Below are 18940 nucleotides of genomic sequence, written 5' to 3'. Positions count from 1 at the left end.
GATCTTTCCTAAGAAAACCTCAGTTGGGGTCACAAGGATGGGACACAACTGAACAACTACATCATCTCAAATAGCTCGATCAGTTTTGCCTTTCCAAGAGCAAAAATTCCAGATCTCAAAATTCTCAGCAAGGACTTAAAATTCTCCCATGAAGTCACCAGCACTGCCCTCCTCCTTGGGAGTTCCTTATATACTCAGTATGGGGGGATTTTATGATATCAAGGGATAACAATCCAAAGGGTGGGGATGGGGGGGGGGGATCAATCATATATCACATAGCAAAAACAACTTAATGTTTGTTTTCTGTAGAGGATAGTGTTCAATTCTCCTGGTCTCTAAATGAAGAATAGGAAGCCTGCAACTTTATTTAGTACGTATATCCAAAACTTATTTCTCCTTGATTTTGGAATGGAAATACTAAAACTAAAAATACTTGAGCAGTTCTCATAATGACTAGCAAATGGGACAAGATGGAGGAGAAAATAACTTGTACACATGGATACTGGGAAAGAGAATAAAAGGTGAAGAAAAGTGGAGAGATACTCTGAAGAGATGGGCTTAGTAGGTTTTGAAGTGACTGTTCACTTGGGTTTTAGGAGGTTATCACCTTTTATCGACTGCTTTTTGAAATGTTGATTAGTTGATTAACCATTGTTCTCAGTTCTTCAACTGCCCTAATCCTTAAACCTTTAGAGGTCACTCTGATTTGGGATAATCAAAAGAGCCCACTATAGTGGAAATTATTCTCTGGGCTACAGCAGCCATCTGTGAACAGAACAATAATACTCCATTACTGGGTCTATTTCCCCTGCCTTCCCTTCCCCCACAAGAATTACCTACCTCCCTTTTATAACTAGAAAAATAGAAGAGAAGGTCTTTTAAACCAAAATACTTAATTCCCAGAGAAGGTCAAAGACAGAAAGATAAACTGAAATATGTAACAAATCTGTTTAGGCAGATACATTTTATCAGTCTGAGAAGCTAAATCACCTAGCCCCAAAGAGTAGGAGTCAGACTGATAAACTAAAAAGTTTCCTAACATCTCTTAAATTGTGTCATTACCAAAAGGCTTTGTTAATTGCTTTGAAGTGAATTTTTAGAATATTACCCACAGAGAAAAGAATTTTAAATCATTTGCTGTTTGGTTACTGTTACCTTTGTTGGCACAGAATATAACACTATTATTCAAAGCAATAAAAAAAATGTCCTCTCCTAGAAAGAAGTTACCAAAAATGATTAAATGATCTGTTACCATCCCCAAGAGACCAGTTTTCTAGTAGTATGCAGAGATCACTTTGAATCTTTTGGTTTGCAACCTGAAAAGACCTCCTCCAGGTCACTGTCTCTATTCTGAAAACCTTATGGCACTTAGGTGGTTTAGTGGATAGAGCCCTGAACTTGGAGTCCAGAAGACCTGAGTTCAAATTCCACCTCAGATATTTACTAGCCGTGGGACCCTGGACAAGTCACTTAACCTTTCAGCCTCAGTTTACACATCTGTAAAATGGTACTATGTGAGGCTCTCAAGATACAAAGAATAGTAGCATCTATTTGACAGGGTTGTTGTGAGAAGCAAACGAGATAACATGTAAAGTATTTTACAAACTTTGTCATTATATAAATGCTGGTGATTATCATCATCATAATCATTATTCACATAGATCCCATAGCTCTTGTCTCTTATATAGAACACACAGGTTATTTAAAGGAACACTACACCAACCACTCGGGGAAATCTGTTTTGTCCTGCAAACCAGCTTATAGTTAGTCAATTACTAAGCATTTATTAGGGGACAGCTAGGATAGAGCCATGTCTGGAGATAGGAGGTTTGGGGTTCAAATTTGACCTCACATACGTTCTAGCTGTGTGACCCTGGGCAAGTCACTTAACCTTGATTGCCTAGCCTTTCCTTGGAAGTGATACTTTGTATTGAGTCTAAGACAGAAGGTAAGGAGAGAGAGAGACAGAAAGAGAGACAGACAGAGACAGAGACAGAGAGAAGAAGGAGGAGGAGGGAGAGAGGAAGGAAATTTAACTATCATTCCCAAGTCTGTTGGAGCTATCTTTCGAATACCACTGACAGGCAACAAGGGAGTAGATTTTGTAGACTCCATAATTTTCTATGTGTGACGTGGTTGAAAGGTATCAAACATGTAGCCTGAGTCCAATTGAGCCCACAACATTCCCCATAGAGGCAGAACTAAATTAAAATGGAAGTGGGAAATATGTAATAAAGTAAATATAAATACAACAAAACATAATGTTAATACGAGGCTTTCTAAGTCAGGGAGCATCCCACAAGGATATTTATGTACTGTTTAGTGGCCTGGGTTTCTATTTGAGTTTGACATCACTGGTGTAGATGATAAATACTATAAAGGGTTCAGAGAAAGGAAGGGATGAAAAACTGCCCATTTTCTATCTAGTCTCCTCATCCTCTGCTTCTAGCAGAAAAAAATCTCCAACATTTTACCCCTTTCTCCTAAGTCTGTTTTTTCATTCTCCCTCACAACTTCCAAGCCCTGAGAATCACACCAGGCTGCTAAACCAGGACAGCCCCAGAGCATTTCAAAGGGGCTCATTTCCTTTATTCAAAGACTGGAGAAGTTTTCACCCCCTGGGGCAGTCCTTGGCCAAAGGCTGGCACCCCCTCCCCTCCCTTATTTCTCCTTCACATTCTCTCTTCCCAGAAAATAAATCTCATCCAACCTTGTTCTCCAGGGGCCATCTGGATGAAAAGCATTCAGGAAACCCCAGTCCAGCTACCAAAACTGAAATCTCCCCATAAATCTTGCCCCTTCAGGGCCAAGGACTGGGATCTGAAAGAATCTTTGCAGCTGGGGCTGGGGGAGGGGCCTCCCAGGCTGCCCTGAGCAGTGTGGCTGACCTTGGGGCTGGAGGACACATCTGGGCCAGTACTGACATGCACAAGTCCAGCCAGGCCCAAGAGAATGAAGGTGTACATGCCAACCCTTCTTCATTATCTGCCATGGGGATTATCTGAGGCCACTTTTAAAAGATCAAGTTGACCTCTTCCTATACCTCTTCCATTTGCTTCTAGGATACCTCTCATCCCTCAGCCTCAGGGACCACTGTGATGCACCATATCTTGGAATAGGTGCTGCCTTTGCAGACAAAACACCCAGGTTCCAAATCTCTCTCTCTCTCTCTCTCTCTCTCTCTCTCTCTCTCTCTCTCTCTCTCTCTCTCTCACTCTCTCTCTCTCTCTCCCTTCCTCTCTCCCTTCCTCTCTCCCTTCCTCTCTCTCTCTCTCTCTCTCTCTCTCTCTCTCTCTCTCTCTCTCTCTCTCTCTCTCTCTCTCTCTCTCTCTCTCTCTCTCTCTCTCTCTCTCTCTCTCTCTCTCTCTCTCTCTCTCTCTCTCTCTCTCTCTCTCTCTCTCTCTCTCTCTCTCTCTCTCTCTCTCTCTCTCTCTCTCTCTCTCTCTCTCTCTCTCTCTCTCTCTCTCTCTCTCTCTCTCTCTCTCTCTCTCTCTCTCTCTCTCTCTCACACACACACACACACACACACACACACACACACACACACACACACACACACACACACACACACGGCAGTTTTGTCCCCACGGAAGACAGAAATGCTACTAAATTATCTAAATGTGGTTTGATAGTCTATTTTCTTTTAGATAACAAGATTATCTGCATTAGCTCGTTTTTGCTTAGGAAAAAAGAAATCATTATTAGCAGTAGTTATGTTTATACACTATTTTACAAAGCACTTGCCTTACACCAACCTAGATTCCTCAGGTGTCACCAACTAAGGAACTTAAAAACTCCAGCCTCTCCAATCCTCATGTTTACCTCCAAGTTATGCTCATCTCAGGACTACTAATCGCCTCTACTTGGGAATGAAAAACCAAGTAGAAAAGGCAGCCAGGGGTTTCAAGGTCCTAGACTCTGGAAGAGTCCTTTGTTCTGGATGCCATCATACCAGGGAAGAGTAGGTCAGCCCTTCTTAGAAACAGACAGGTCTACCCTTGTAGACCCATGCCACATGGGATATAATCCCCATTATGGTTTTGGGCTGGGAACAGGGGGATCACTGAACTGGGAAGTACCCTATTCTAGTCATCTTCTACCAGCAATTTAGGGGTGACGAGTGTTTGAAAGTTCCATAAAGTACAAAGGGACATAGAGAGAGCGACCAGTACTGCCAACTCAAGATCCCCCCTAACTCTGTTCACTGTTGGTGTGAAGCACCTAACTAATGAAAATGATTAATGACCAGTCAAAGGTCATGAAGACAGAACCAAGCAAGTATCAGGCTCTGCCCCTGGTCGTCTTCTCCTCTCTACCCTCTCAATGCCCCTCCCTCGAGGCTCCTTGGCAAACAGCCATGACAGACAATGACCACTGCCTGCTAGAGCGATTCTTTCCTTCTCTGTTCCCCAGCCTACGGCATCCTCTCTCTTTGGATGTCAACCCCCTGCTGCTCTAGAACACATGGTCTGTGGATGCTATTAGTCATCTTGGGATGGGATGGGGGAGGTGGGGTAGAGAGGAAAGAGAGGGGATGGGAACTGGAGCTGGAATGGGGCCAAGGCAATGTCAAGAAGGCAGAGGGAGCTGGCCTCCTGGAGAGAGTCCATCTGCTTGGGATGTAGTGATGGGGCTAGGATGGAAGCTACTCCCAATCTTTTAATACAGTCTATCCTGGACAAGCTCACAAGTTCCCAAGGGGTCACTGGCCTCAGACAAGAGTATGGTAACATCGCTCTGAGCAAATCTTGGGACTTGGCATCCCCAGACGTCCCCCTCTACAGCAATATCTTCGAGGATCCTTTGGCATAGATAGGGCAGAGGTTAAGCTCTTCTGTGTTAGGTACCCTAGGCAAGCAACCATCTGATGAGTTGAGCACAAAAGAAAACCCCTTGATTCCTGCTTGTAGCTAAATTCCAAGGGAGGGAAGCCCATAGGGAGCCCCTGACATATCTTTTTCCTTCTCCCTCTGTGCCTCACTGAGCAGGGGCAGGAAGTGATCACCCCAATTGAGGAAGCTCGAGGTGTTCTTGTTCCTATACCACACCCCCAGCCCCTAAATGGACCCCCACAGCTCACAGACCTGCCATGGGGGCTGGGGAAATCCCTGTGGCCCCAGCTTGGGGCCTGCTGGTTCAATCTGTCATTGGCATTTCTCCCTAAGAAAGGTGATGGTCTAATTCACATATGACCAAGACCAATAAATCACAGTGGGGGGGAGGGGGCTGCGACATTCATAAATCCATATCAAACAGCACCCAAATTATGACAGATGACATAGCAGTCATAAAATTGCACAAGCAAAACTCACCAAGTCATTAATTTCATGGCCGTAGAAAATAAACAGACACATTTTTTTTGCAGCCCTAATAAATTTTAAAAAACTCAAAGAATGGTCCATCTGCTTCGAATAATTTTTAATTTCCTATTCTGTCTCATTCCCATTAGCTATTCCACTGAGATATTTGCTAAATTCTTTCATTTACCTCCTCCCATCTGTATTCAATTACTCTATTCCCAAATAGAGTTAGTTTTTGTTTCTCCTAAGCGCGGGACAAAATACCCCCACCTGTACCTTAAAGCAAATGTTATGTGTGTTTTATTATCTGTTAGACCGTATGAGTCATTCTAACTCGATTGCCTGCACGGAAAAGGCTTGGAGAGCAATCTGATTTTGATGTTTTCTGGCTTTGGTGAAAAACACCTGCCCAGTTCTCAGAGCTAATCTATTAACTTGGTAAATGCCTCAGCAGATGTTCCTGCGGCAGCCAGGGACCCTCGGTGTCCCCACGATGTCCCCATGACTGGGCCCAGCTTGTAAGACTGCACTCTGGAAATGTTCAGAGAGCAGAGGGCAACGATGTGTTTGGGGGCCAAGCTTTGGCTGAATCACAATGTTCTGGGTTGGGCTCCAGGGACGGATTGGAGGATAACAAGTGGCTCGGGCTCAGGGACTTGGCTGGCAGGATCTGGGGGGCCCTCTTGAGTTCTGCTGGCCTGGAACTTCATGTCCAGGAGTTCCACTTGGGGCCGGAGGCCCAGAGGGGAGAAAAGAGCTTCTCCCTTTGGAGGGAGGGAGGCGAGGGAGAGTTTTGTGTATGTGTGTGCCCTTCCTTCCTGGTTTGGTTGGAAGTTCTGGGGAAGTTACTTTGGGAAGGACATTCTTGGGGGACTTCTGTCTCTGAATCCACAACATTACCTTCCCTGAACCCCCTTCTTTAAAATCAGATTAGACTGGTGGGATAGGAGAGCTATGGATGGAGGATAAGAAGTCAGGGACCCTGGAGGGGTCTGAAAGGGGCTGCCTTGGACAAGGTGCCCAGCTAGGAGCCGGAGCCCTAGGGAGACCTTTTAGGAAAGAATTAGGGAAGAAAGGCAGGTGATTTCTGCAGGCCAGAGTAGGTCAGTTCATTTCCCCCTCTCCCAAATGAGAGCTAGGAAGGGTCTTAGTAGTGTTGCAGACTGTCTGACAGGTTGTGCTGCCTGGCCTCTATGCACACTGATAACTCTCAGAGTGATGTCAGTAATAGTACTTTGGGGGGAGAGCAAGGAGAGCGTTTTCATTATGTCTAATGCAAATAGACACCCAGGCACACACCCCAACATGGACACACCTTCTCCCCTATTCTCGTGATAATCAATCTATTAAGCACCTACTATGTGCCAGACACTGTGTTAAGTGCTAGGGATACAAAAAAGAGACAAAAGACAATGCCTGCCTTCAAAGAGCTTAAAACCTAATGATTAAATATCTAATATATCCTAAGTTACTCAAAATTATGCTCCAACTAGAATTCTTTCTAGAGATGATATCCTAAGTTACTCAAAATTATGTTCTAACTAGAATGCTTTCTAGAAATGATACCCTAAATTACTCAAAATAATATTCTAACCAAAATTATTTCTAGAAATTATATCCTAAATTATTATTAATAATATTCTAATGAATTTTTTCTAGAAATGATATTCTGTTACTCAAAATTATATTCTAACTAGAATTCTTTCTAGAAATGATAGCCTAAGTTACTCAAAATTATGTTCTAACTAGAATGCTTTCTAGAAATGATATCCAAATTACTCAAAATTATATTCTAAGTAGAATTATTTCTAGAGATGATATCCTAAATTACTCAAAATTGTGTTCTAACTAGAATTCTTTCTAGAGATGATATCCTAAGTTACTCAAAATTATGTTCTAACTAGAATGCTTTCTAGAAATGATACCCCAAATTACTCAAAATATTATTCTAACCAAAATTATTTCTAGAAATTATATCCTAAATTATTATTAATAATATTCTAATGAATTATTTCTAGAAATGATATCCTGTTACTCAAAGTTATATTCTAACTAGAATTATTTCTAGAAATTATATCCTAAATTATTATTAATATTCTAATGAATTCTTTCTAGAAATGATATCCTGTTACTCAAAATTATATTCTAACTAGAATTCTTTCTAGAAATGATATCCTAAGTTACTCAAAATTATGTTCTAACTAGAATGCTTTCTAGAAATGATACCCCAAATTACTCAAAATATTATTCTAACCAAAATTATTTCTAGAAATTATATCCTAAATTATTATTAATAATATTCTAATGAATTATTTCTAGAAATGATATCCTGTTACTCAAAGTTATATTCTAACTAGAATTATTTCTAGAAATTATATCCTAAATTACTAACAATGATATTCTAACTATATTTCTAGAAATAATATCCTGGAAATTATATTCCAGCCTGTGCCAGGCTCATAGAGCAAAGAGTGAGCCCCTGAAGCAGGCGTCTAGAGGAATCCCTCCTAGTGCCCCAAAGGACACGACAACCAAGAACTAAACCCAAACATGACTGAGTGGGAGGTCCCTGCACAGACTGTGGCTAAGACCCCTGACATCAAGCTGTTAGGCAAGTGGAACATGGGCGAAGTGCAAATCAACAACATCACCCTGCAGGACTACTTTGCCATTAAGGAGAACCTGCCACACAGTGCCAAGCAGTCCTCAAGGTCTAGTACCCCATCTTGGAGCAGCTTGCCAACTCCATGATGATGCACAGCCCCAACAATGACAAGAAGCTCATGACCAAGTGCATTATCAAGCAGGCTTTTGAGATCATCTACCTGCTCACCATGGAGAACCTGCTGCAAGTTCCCATCAGTACCATCATCAACAGTGGTCCCCGGGAGGACTCCACTAGGATTGGGCTGGTGGGCACCCTGAGGCACCAGCCAATGAACGAAGTCATCTGACTCTTCTGCACAGGAGTCGAAAAGGCTGGCTTCCAGAACATCAAGGACATTGCCGAGTGCTTGGCCAATGAGCTCAACCATGCTGCCAAGAGCTCCTCCAACTCTTATACCATCAAGAAGGAAGATGAGCTGGAGCATGTGGTCAAGTCTAACCAATGATCCTGGCAGCGGCCCCTGTCTACAATAAATACCCCCTGCCCTGGCAGGGTCTTCAGAAAATATCCTAAGTTACTAGAAATAATATTCTAACTAGAGTTCTTTCTGGAAATGATATTTCAAGTTCCTAGGCCCTCTCCTACCCTCGAGAAAGTTTGAGCCTAGAATTCCCATTTATAGCTACAAGAAAGGGAGAAAAAAATAGAAGTAAAAAAGGAGGGAAGAAGTTATGGAACTGAAATAACTTCTCATGTGCTGTAGTGGATAAAATGCTGCTCTTGGAATTGGGAAGACCTGAATGTAAATCTTGCCACTTACACTTCCCAGCTATGAGAGTTTGAAGAAGTAACTTACTTTTTCAAAGTCTCAATTTCCATGTCTATAAAAATAAATATTTATAAATTTTTATAAAAATATATTTATATTTTATATATAAGTGTATAATATATTATAAAAATAAAATCAATATTTATAAAATACATAGATAATAATAGCACCTACCTCAGAATGTTGTTGAAAGAATGAAATGAAATAATCTAAATGACATGAACCCTAACTATTCCTATTATGCCTCTCTACCTTGCTAAGGATAGTATGAGAGGCTTGAACCCTGGAAGAGGGTGGGACAGTACCTTGGAACCCTCAGAATATGGGGTGTAGTGGAAAGTGCACTGACTTTGGAATCAATTAGAATCTGGATTCAAATCCCAACTCAGAAACTTACTAATTATGTGTGGTTTGGGGGAATCATTCTATCCATTGAGGTTTCTTGTTGTTCAATTGCATTTCAGACTTGTCTGACTCTTTGCCACCCCATATGAGGTTTTCTTGGCAAAGATAGTCAAGTGGTTTATTTCCTTTTCTAGTTCATTTTACAGATGATGAAACTGAGGCACACAGAGTTAAGTGACTTGCCTAGGGTCACATAGCTAGTAAGTATCTGAAGCCAGATTTGAACTCAGGAAGAAGAATCTTTCTGATTCAAGATAAGGGACTCTATCTACTGTGCCACCTAGCTACCAGTCTCCTCATGTATAGAATGGGGATGAGAGAATAGTTAACAACTCAGAGTTGTTAAGAAAAAAAAAAGCTCTTTGTGTACCTTAAAATGATATAGAAATAAGAACTATTGGTAATAATAAATAATCTGGAGCTCAGCACAGTGCCTGGCACATAGTAGGGACTTAATAAATGTTGATTGATTTATTGATTAAATAATAATAGCAGCTTGATCTACAGGAAGCAGAACTTGGAATTAGGGAGACCTACCTACATTCAAGGCTTTGCTTTTCTCACATGCAAGTTATATTATCGTGGGAAAGTCAATTAAGTTCTGGTTTAGAATCAGTACTATCAATTCTAAGGCAGGAGAGTGGCAGGAACTAGGCAGTTGGGGTTAAGTGCCTTGCCCAGCATTACACAGCTAGGAAGGATCCGAGGTCAGATTTCAACCCAGTCCCTTGGCATCCCCACTCCAGGCTCTATCTACTGTGCTACATTGCTGTCCCTCAATTAACTTCTAAGTAGCCAAGAAAATGGTTCTCAAAACTTCAGAGCTCTCAAAGGTAGAAGAAGAAACTCCCTCTTTCAAGGAGTATAAAAGATCAAAGCTATTTTCATAAAAAAAAAGATGCTTTAATTTCTAATATGGTGAATATCAATAGATATTTAGAAACAAAAGCTCTTTGGAATCCCCCATAATTTTTAAGAATGTAAAGGATTGAAGCAAGTAAGTGACTTGGTGGCTAAAGAGCCAGGCCTAAGGAAGGGAGGTCCTAGATATAAATCTGCCTAGCTGTGTGACCCTAAGCAAGTCACTTAACCCTAATTGCTTAGCCCTTACCACTCTTCTGCCTTGGAATCAATACACAGTGAAGATGGAAGGTAAAGAGTTTTTTTGGTGTTGGGTTTTTTTTTAAGGAATATAAAGGAGTCCTGAGACTAAAATGTTTGAGAACTGCTGTTCTAAGCAAGTGAATAAAATTATATACTGCAGAAATGACATTCTGCATTGGTGGAGAAAGTTGCTACTTTGAGTGTTCCAACATGCTGTATCTCCTGACTTGTGAGCCCAATCTGGGAGATCGAGGGTTTTTAGCTCCAGTCTCCAGGGAATTCAGAGCTTGCCTCATGATAGAATAGCAATGATTTGTCGCACCAGCACTCAGGAAAGTCCCCTGGGTTCATGGAGGTCAGGGGACATACCAAGGTCCCTTCCATACACTGATAATCTGAGGTCTTCTGCTTCCAGCCCTTTTGTTGTCTCAGTCAAAGCTCAGGGACTCACAAGTCACATGGGTGGTGTAAAGATTTAGTCCAGGGTTCTTAACATTTTGTTGGGTGATGAACCCCATGGGCAGTCTCGTGAAGCCCTTCTCAGAATCATGTTGTTTAATGCACAGGATTACAAAGGAAACCAATTATATTGAAATAATTATTTAAATATATGTGGGCATGTATGTATCTGAAAACTGAGCCAGGGTTCTATTTTGCTTCGTGGGGAGAGCCACGGAGTTGAGCCCTTGGAAGAAAAGAGGGACTGATTCCCCTTACTGTAACGGGGAATCAAGGTCGTGGTTGAGAGTGGGGGAATGCCAAGCATATGTTGGACTTGAGATGCCAAATAGTAGTACCAGTTATGAGAACTCCAAGCAAGCAGACAGGAGATCAGAAGGCCAGGTAGACAAGCAAGTAGAGAGGAATATGCCTCTGAGAATCCAAGGTCAAGGTTGGCAAGAAGTTGGGCATCTTGGTGAGCAGGGGATTCGAAAGACATCCTTTGGGCATTTTCACTGGCTATTCCCCAAGCCTAGAAGGTTCTCCCTTGTCATTTCTTCCTCTTGGCTTCCCTGATTTCCTTCAAGCCCCAACTAAAGTCCCACTTTCTCCAGGAAGCCTTTCCTGATCTCCCTTACTTCTAGTGCCTTCTCTCTGTGAATCATTTCCTCTTTATATGGTAGATTGCTTCTTTGTACATGATTGTTTGCATTTTGCCTTATCCATTAGCCTGGAAGCTCCTCAAGGCAGGAAGTGGAGGAGGAGGAGGAGGAGGAGGAGGAGGAGGAGGAGGAGGAGGAGGAGGAGGAGGAGAAGGAGAAGGAGGAGGAGGAGGAGGAGGAGGAGGAGGAGGAGGAGGAGGAGGAGGACGAGGACGAGGACGAGGAGGAGAAGAGAAGGAGGAGGAGGAGGAAGAGGAGGAAGAGGACCTCTCTGGAACTTAATTTCTCTCTCTGTGAAATGGAAGTTTTGGGCTTGAAAACATATCTATCATTCTTTCAGACTTGAAATTCTATAGTCCTATTATCCTGATCTAGACATTCTGTTGTAGACCTTGATTCCAAAAGGGAAGGGATGACTATGTGTCCTCTTAGAAACTTGCTTGGGATCAATCCTAGGTATCCTAGACTCTACCAATCTACAGGTTTGATATCTAAGTCAGATCACTCCCAACCTTAAATCCAATATTTCTTTGATCCAGTGTAGGGCCACATTATAAAGACTAATCCAAAGAACAGAATTGATCTAATTGGCTCTGGGTTGTTGGTTTTTGTCCCCAAACAGAGAACACAGGAGATAAGGTAGCCTGGGTGATAGTGGCATTTCTATGCAGGAAGCAGTTTGATATTCAATAAGCATCAATCTAGTGCTGAGGAGGGAATTGGGAAAGGGGGTTGAGAGGAGAAAAAACCATTAAAGGAAATCCATCACACTCCTCACTACTCCATCCCCAACAAATCCAATTGAACTTGCCAAGACACACACACACACCTTCCATCAGCCCATGACTAACTCTCCCAAGCAATTTTTTAGCAACATTCCCCAATTGCCTTTCCAGATGGTGGATGCTCTGACAAGCAGACACTGACACACATGAATATACCTGCATACTCACCGATGAGGATGGCTGGGACATATGCTCCCACTGATACCTTGACAATCCCCACCCAGACCTGTATGGGTCCATTTAGTCTTTCCTTTCCCTCCCTTTTCTTTCAATCCTAAAATTCTACTAAGTCTAATCCCCTCCCTTCACCACTAGCCATTTGGATTGTGAACAGTACAAATGACTAGTTTTCTCCATGTCCTGGATATAGTTTATTGCTCAATGGTATCTCATTGGGGGTGGGAAAGAAGACTGAATTTCTCTGAGGGGAATGATGTCCTTATTCCCCCAGCCCCTGGCCCTCTCTCCTCAACCACTCAACTGGTTCTCATTGTTCTAACCCTATCCATTTGGCTAAATCATTTATGGTCTCAGGGACTCAGTTTCCTCATCTATAAAACAAAGACTAGATGATTCCCTAAGAACTCTTCCAGCTGTCAGGCCTATGATCCCATCATCCATTCCCCTGAAATGACCCTTTCTCCCAACGTCACCATATGCCACCAAACTAAGATGTCCACCAACTGAGTGACCTGGGGTCCAGATGTGTTTGAGAAATATTGAAAAGATTTTCATCTTAATCCATGACTGAGTCTGGAAGCAACAGAGGAAGGGAGAGGACTCTCACCACACCCCTCCTTCTGCATTAAGGAGGATTTGAAAATTAATAGACCCACCCCCCATGCTACATTGTCCACCTACCAAACACCAGGTTCACTAATTGCCAAGTCCTATTGGTTATTCTCTGTTGGTCCCCCAAACTCTCTACCTCACATCTCCCACCACTTCAGAGTTTCCATGGTTTCCTTCAAGACTAAATTCAAGTACTACCTTCCTCAGGAAGCCTTTTCCCTGGTCCCCTCTCATTTTCTAGGACCTTCCCACTCTTAGATTATCTTCCATCTATTCTATATATTCCCTGACTGAATCCAGGTCCTTAAGTACATGCTGTTTTCTCCCTTAGAACATATGCTTCTTGAGGGCAGGGATTCATTTTGTCTTCCTTTGTATCCCTGGTACCTAGCACAGTGCTTGTAGTAAGCATTTAATAAGCTCTTGTTGACTGACTGGCATTTCATAGCTGGGTGTCTGGAGTGAGTCATTTACCATCAATTAGTCTCAGTTTATTCATCTGTAACACAGGGATAATAATGCCTAGAATTATTTTAAGGCTCAAATGAAATCATATATGTGAAGAACTTTAGGTAACTTTAGAGCAGGACATAAAACATCAGTTAATATCATTATAATTATTTCCACTCACAGGGCCACCTTCCAGGTTCAAGACACTTATCTCTTACCTAAACTATTGCAGTAGCCTGCTAATTTGTCTCCCTTTTTCCATTCTCTTCCCTTTCCCAGCCTCCCAGCCTTCCTCTATATGACTGCAAAAAAAAAAAAAATCTTCCTAAATCTTCCCTTCCTTCCATCCCTCCTTCCGTTCTTTCTTCCTTCTTTCCTTCCAGGTCTTGTGGTATGATTCCTCTGCTCAAGAATATCAGTGGCTCCCTCTTACCTCTAAGATAAAATACAAACTCCTTAATTTGGTGTATAAATTCTTTATGATTCAGCTTCAATTTGCCTTTCCAAAATGGCATTTTTGTTTTCCCCTGATCCTATCATCCCATCTCTGTGCCTTTGAAAAGGCTATGTCCTCTTCCTGGAATACATTCTCTTCCTACTTAGACCTCTTGGAATGTTTAGCTTCCTTCAAGGCTCAGTTCAGGTACTACTTCCTAACAGAAGTTTTTTTCTGATTCTCCTAATTGTTAGTCTCCCTAGCAAATTAGTTTGCATTTGCATTTTGGATACACCTTGTATCTCTCCAAGTCTTACCCTAAGAAGGATGTGGACTATCTAGGGAGGGAATGTTTTAATTTTGTCTTTTGTAACCCAAGGGCTTAGCACAGTGCCTTATATGTAGTGTGTGCTTAATGTATGCTTGCTGAATAGAATTTATTTGAATTAATGACTGAGTGAACATTTCTGAAGTCTCCTCCTTTCAGCTGAATTGGAGTTCATCTGAACCTGTCATGAGCCATCCCAACTCCCAGGCACCCTGAGGTCAATCACTGTTTCTCCGGTCTTCTGGCTATATGTCTGTCTCTCTTTATGCCTCTTTGTCCTACTGCCCCCTCATGCCATTCCTATCTTTGTCACTCTGTCAGTCTCTTCTTCCTTTCTGGGCTGGGGTATCCTGCCATTTCACTCCCCACCCCCTCCCAGTCACAAACTGAGCTGTTCCAAATTTGCAGGCGTGTGGGGAGATGGATGAATTGCAGGTCTATTCAATCAGAGGCCAGATGTGGACTGAGAGGTTGATGAGTCCCTGCATCTCCTGCTAGAGCAGGGGGAGGGGAGAGAGAAAAGAGAGATGGGGGTGGGGGGTTCAAATGTCTCTGCCCTCCCCACCTCCCGCAGTGCCTTGGCAAGGAAGTTTCATTGACTTATTTTGATTTCTTAATTCTTTTCTTTTCTTTCAGTGACTGTCTCCTTTTCCTGTAAGGATTCATTCTCTGAGTCCATTCTCTAGTTAGTCCAGACCTCTTGCACATAGCTTCCTCCAAGCTAGACTAGATTTTTCCCAATACCCAATAATAGTCTTCACAGTCCTCTCTCCTTTCCTTCCTCTTTTCCTCCTTCCCCCCTTCTTCCCTTCCTCTCTCCCTCCCATCCTTCCTTCCTGTTCTTTCCATCTTCTCCTTCCCTCTTCCTTTCCTTCCTTCCCTCCTTCCTTCCCTCCTTTCTTCCTCTTTCCCTCCCTCCCTTTCTACACTTCTTTCTTCCTTTCTTTCTGTTCTTCTTTCCCTCCTTTCTTACCTTTTTTCTTTCTTTATTCTTTCCTTCCCTCCTTTCCTCTTCTCTTCCTTCCCTTCTTTCCTCCTTCCTTTCTTCCTTTCTGTTCTTCTTTCCCTCCTTTCTTACCTTTTTTCTTTCTTCCTTCCTTCCCTCCCTCCTTCTTTGCATCCAGTCTCTCAGTCTTAGTAAGTCTACTGCCTTCATTAACTTCCTCCAGGTGATGTCCCTTTAATAGTCTTTCACTGAAATGAAGGCATTTCTACATAATCTCCACTTCAACTGCACAATTATATAAACTATGCAAACAACTCTAGTACTTTTTGTGACCAGACAATAGTTTTCCTTTTTTGTCTTTGTATAAGGAAAGAAGCATTCATTCCTAATTCCTTCATTCCTGTCTCAGTGAGCCCCCTCACTCCATTACAATTCCAGGATTCCTTTGGGGGCCTGAGACCCAGCTCTCAGAGTCTAGGGAATGGTTGGTTTTCCTTGTTGGCTGTAAATGATGCTCTCTCTCTCTCTCTCTCTCTCTCTCTCTCTCTCTCTCTCTCTCTCTCTCTCTCTCTCCTTTTCTGTGCCCCTCAACACACACGTGACTGTCTCCCCTGACAAGGAGAGGAAGACAAATGAATTTCTGGGATTGCTTGGTAATTCTGATTAGGCTGCATTTCCTGTAAAGGATTAGGTAGAATCGGCTGACATGATCACCTGGAATTACTTAATCTGTTCCTTATTATGTGTGACAGATGAAGCAACAGGAGAATATGGAGAGAGCCCTGGAATTCTCCCATAAAGCCTCAGGGGCCTGGGAGCAAGCTACCCTCCCATTCATTTTTGGAGGAGACAAAGGCAAGCACAGTAATGACCCTCTGCTCTGACTTCAGCCTGGAAAATTGTCTTGAAGGCCAGCAAATCCCCCTGCTCCCAACACCCTAAAGCATCTATAACCAGACACAGAGGACAAAGAGGGAGATAGAGCAGGAGCCCCAGGAGAGCTTGAGGTGGGCAAGAGGATGTGGCCCATCACTGGGCTAAGTGATACACCAGAGGCTAGAGAGAATGGGCAGTGAGTGAAAGAAGAGTTAGATCATTGAAAAGGAAAACAGGAAGCAGATAGGTGGCTCAGTGGATTGAGTACCAAGACTTCAGACAGGAAGTCCTGGGTTCAATTTTGATCCCCAACACTTCCTAGCTGTGTGAACCTCAACAAGTCACTTAAACCCCATTGCCTAGCTTTACCGCTCTCCTCCCTTGGTACTGATACTTAGTACTGATTCTAAGACAGAAGGTAAGGGTGAGAGAGAGACAGACAGACAGAGGAGACAGAGACAGAGAGAAGGAAAATGTGCTCCAGTGAGAATAGCCTTTTACTGTCTCTGGCTTTCTGGCCTCTCCATTTCTCCAGATCTCCATTTTAGTTTTTTGGTTTATTCTTTATGCTTTTCTTTGTCTCATTCTTACTGTCTCCAGAATCTACCTATGTCATGCCTTCTTCTCTCTTTCTGCTCCTCTTAGTTTTTCACCTTCTCATTCAATTCAACAAGCAATTAAGTTCCTTCTACATGTTCCATTGTGCTAAATGCTAAATACATAAAGGCTAGAAATGGAAAATGAGAAATGCCAAGAAAACCCCAAATGGGATCATGAAGAGTGGGACATAATTGATGAACAATGACAAGAATGGGAAAGTCACTTCCTTCAAGGGGCTTACATTCTAACAGGGAGAAAGATGGGGGGTAGAACACATGGACTACAAAATTAAGTACAAAGTAAATGAAAATTAGTTGGGGGAGAGAGGTAAGGAAAGCGCTAACACCTGGGAAGTATCAGACAAAGCCTCATTAAGGAGATGGCTCCTGAAGTAGAGCTTAAAGAGACCTAAAGGATTGCAAGATATATGGGGAAGGAGGAGAAATGTCCAAGACACAGGGGACAGCCAGTGTGAAGAGACAGAGGCAACCGCTATCATATCATTGTGAGAAAACCACTTTGGTTCAAATGTAGTGTGGGTAAAGGGTAAGACTTCTTCTGAGTCTCTCTATCTCTGAGAGTATTCATGGCTTTACTCTACAAGATCTCTTCCACCAGAGGCTCTGAACCTATTTAGGAGTGAGAATCATTACCAAGAAAAAGGAATTGTCTCCACCTCTAGAATCAAGTTGATTTTCAGAACAGGATTGGGTAGAGAGGAGCAGAGCTGAGAACTGCTAATTGCCAGGATTGGATTTGATGGTAAGTGAAGAGATGGGAATAAGGGGTCATGAAGAGAAATGAATTGAATTATTAAGCAGAATCAGAATTCTTTGATGGCTGTGCTAAGGGCTGCTGAACACTGTCTTCCTCTCCTTTTGCGCCCCCCTTGTTGGGTGTCTGTTTCTTGTTACTGTGGCAGCCACTGCCAAGGCCACACTTTGCTGTCAGATGGGAAAGCTTTGGCCAATGTCATGGTCTTGACGGGCTGGGACAGAGTTCATCGAGGTCTATGGAGGAAGGAATGAGTTGAAGGTTGGAAGCAGAGCTGGACCCAGTTCTGTCAAAATCTCCACCTCTCTCCTCACATCAGACAGATGCTCTGAGGAGATTCCCACAGCTGGTTGTCCTCTTGTCTGCCTATACTTCTGGGAAGTTTTAGGATGGCTACTTTTTGTAAAGACCAATAACTCTGATGGGAGCCAATGTGAAACCATTTTGAGAACCAAGGGGTGTTTGAAGAAAGGTAAATTCTAGAACAGTAATTTACAAAGTTGGGGCTGTGTCCTAGAATCACCCTAGAGAATTGAGATCTAACCTCAATTGCCTCCTTTACCCTTTGCTTCCCTCTCAACCTCTTTCCTGGAGTCAAATCCTGGCTCTACCATTTTCTAGTTGACTCACCTTGAACAAGATATTTTTTTGTGTTTGGCTTCAGTTTCCTCATCTGTAAAATGAAAGTGTTGGACTAGGATGCCTTCCCAATTCTTTGAATGTGATCTAAAAATACTTTTAATAGCAACCTCATTCCTGAGGAGTCAAGCCCTAAGGCCTAATTTAAGTGGATCTTTCAGATGGGGCTTTCTTTGCCTGGGATTCCGCAAATGCAATTGAGTCTAGGGGCTATCCTCAGGATGGGGACAAGATCGCAGTAGAGACCATGGGCACAGAAAGACATGAACACAGGATCTCTTATCTTCTACAACCCAAAATCCTAAGCAAAGCAGCAGAAAATATGACAACAATCATGATAGTCTTATGCACATACTTCTTATTGCAATCATTTTATAACCTTAAAACTACTTTATTCAATCCTCATTATAATCCTAAAAGGAAACAAGGAAGTGATTGTTGTCCCACTTGACAGATGAGATAACTAAAGCCCAGAAAGTTTGGCTTAGGGTCACAAAAAAAGGAACCTCTCCAGCATCTTCACCAATAAAACCCCAAATGAAGTCATGAAGAGTTGAACATCATTGAAGTAACTCAACAACCACAATACAAAGAAAAGAGACTTAGTTCCTCAAGGGCTGTTTCATCTTTGTTCCCCCCCCCCCCCGCCCCCACTGGCACAAAGGAGGTCCTTAACTAATGCTTGTTTGGCTGACTAATATACCCTGAATCCAACTGCAATGTCTTCCTGATGCATCTGTCTGTCATGGAGAGGAAGACTAGAGATCTGTAAAAGTGTCCTCCATCTCCAAAGGACCCACTCCCGTTCCCTAAGAGAATACTGAGATTTTGGAGAGCTAACCAATCAACAAGTATTTTTTCATCTAGCATTGTACCAGTCACTAGAGATAGAAGAATAGCCAATCAGACAATACCTACTCACAATGAGCTTACATTCTAATGCAGGAGACAAGTACATACAAAAA

At 42.5% G+C, this 18940-nt stretch overlaps 1 pseudogene; it reads left to right on the top strand.

Annotated features, from left to right (window-relative positions):
* The first annotated feature begins 7850 nt into the window (after positions 1–7850).
* Positions 7851–8413, top strand: LOC100011380 (40S ribosomal protein S5-like; annotated as a pseudogene).
* The last annotated feature ends 10527 nt before the right edge of the window (positions 8414–18940 follow it).

The sequence above is a fragment of the Monodelphis domestica genome, chromosome 1, assembly GCF_027887165.1.
Source record: "Monodelphis domestica isolate mMonDom1 chromosome 1, mMonDom1.pri, whole genome shotgun sequence".
In the NCBI taxonomy this organism is placed as follows: domain Eukaryota; kingdom Metazoa; phylum Chordata; class Mammalia; order Didelphimorphia; family Didelphidae; genus Monodelphis; species Monodelphis domestica.
The sequence above is the reverse complement of the archived record's forward strand: the minus strand, read 5'-3'. Positions and strand labels throughout refer to the sequence as shown.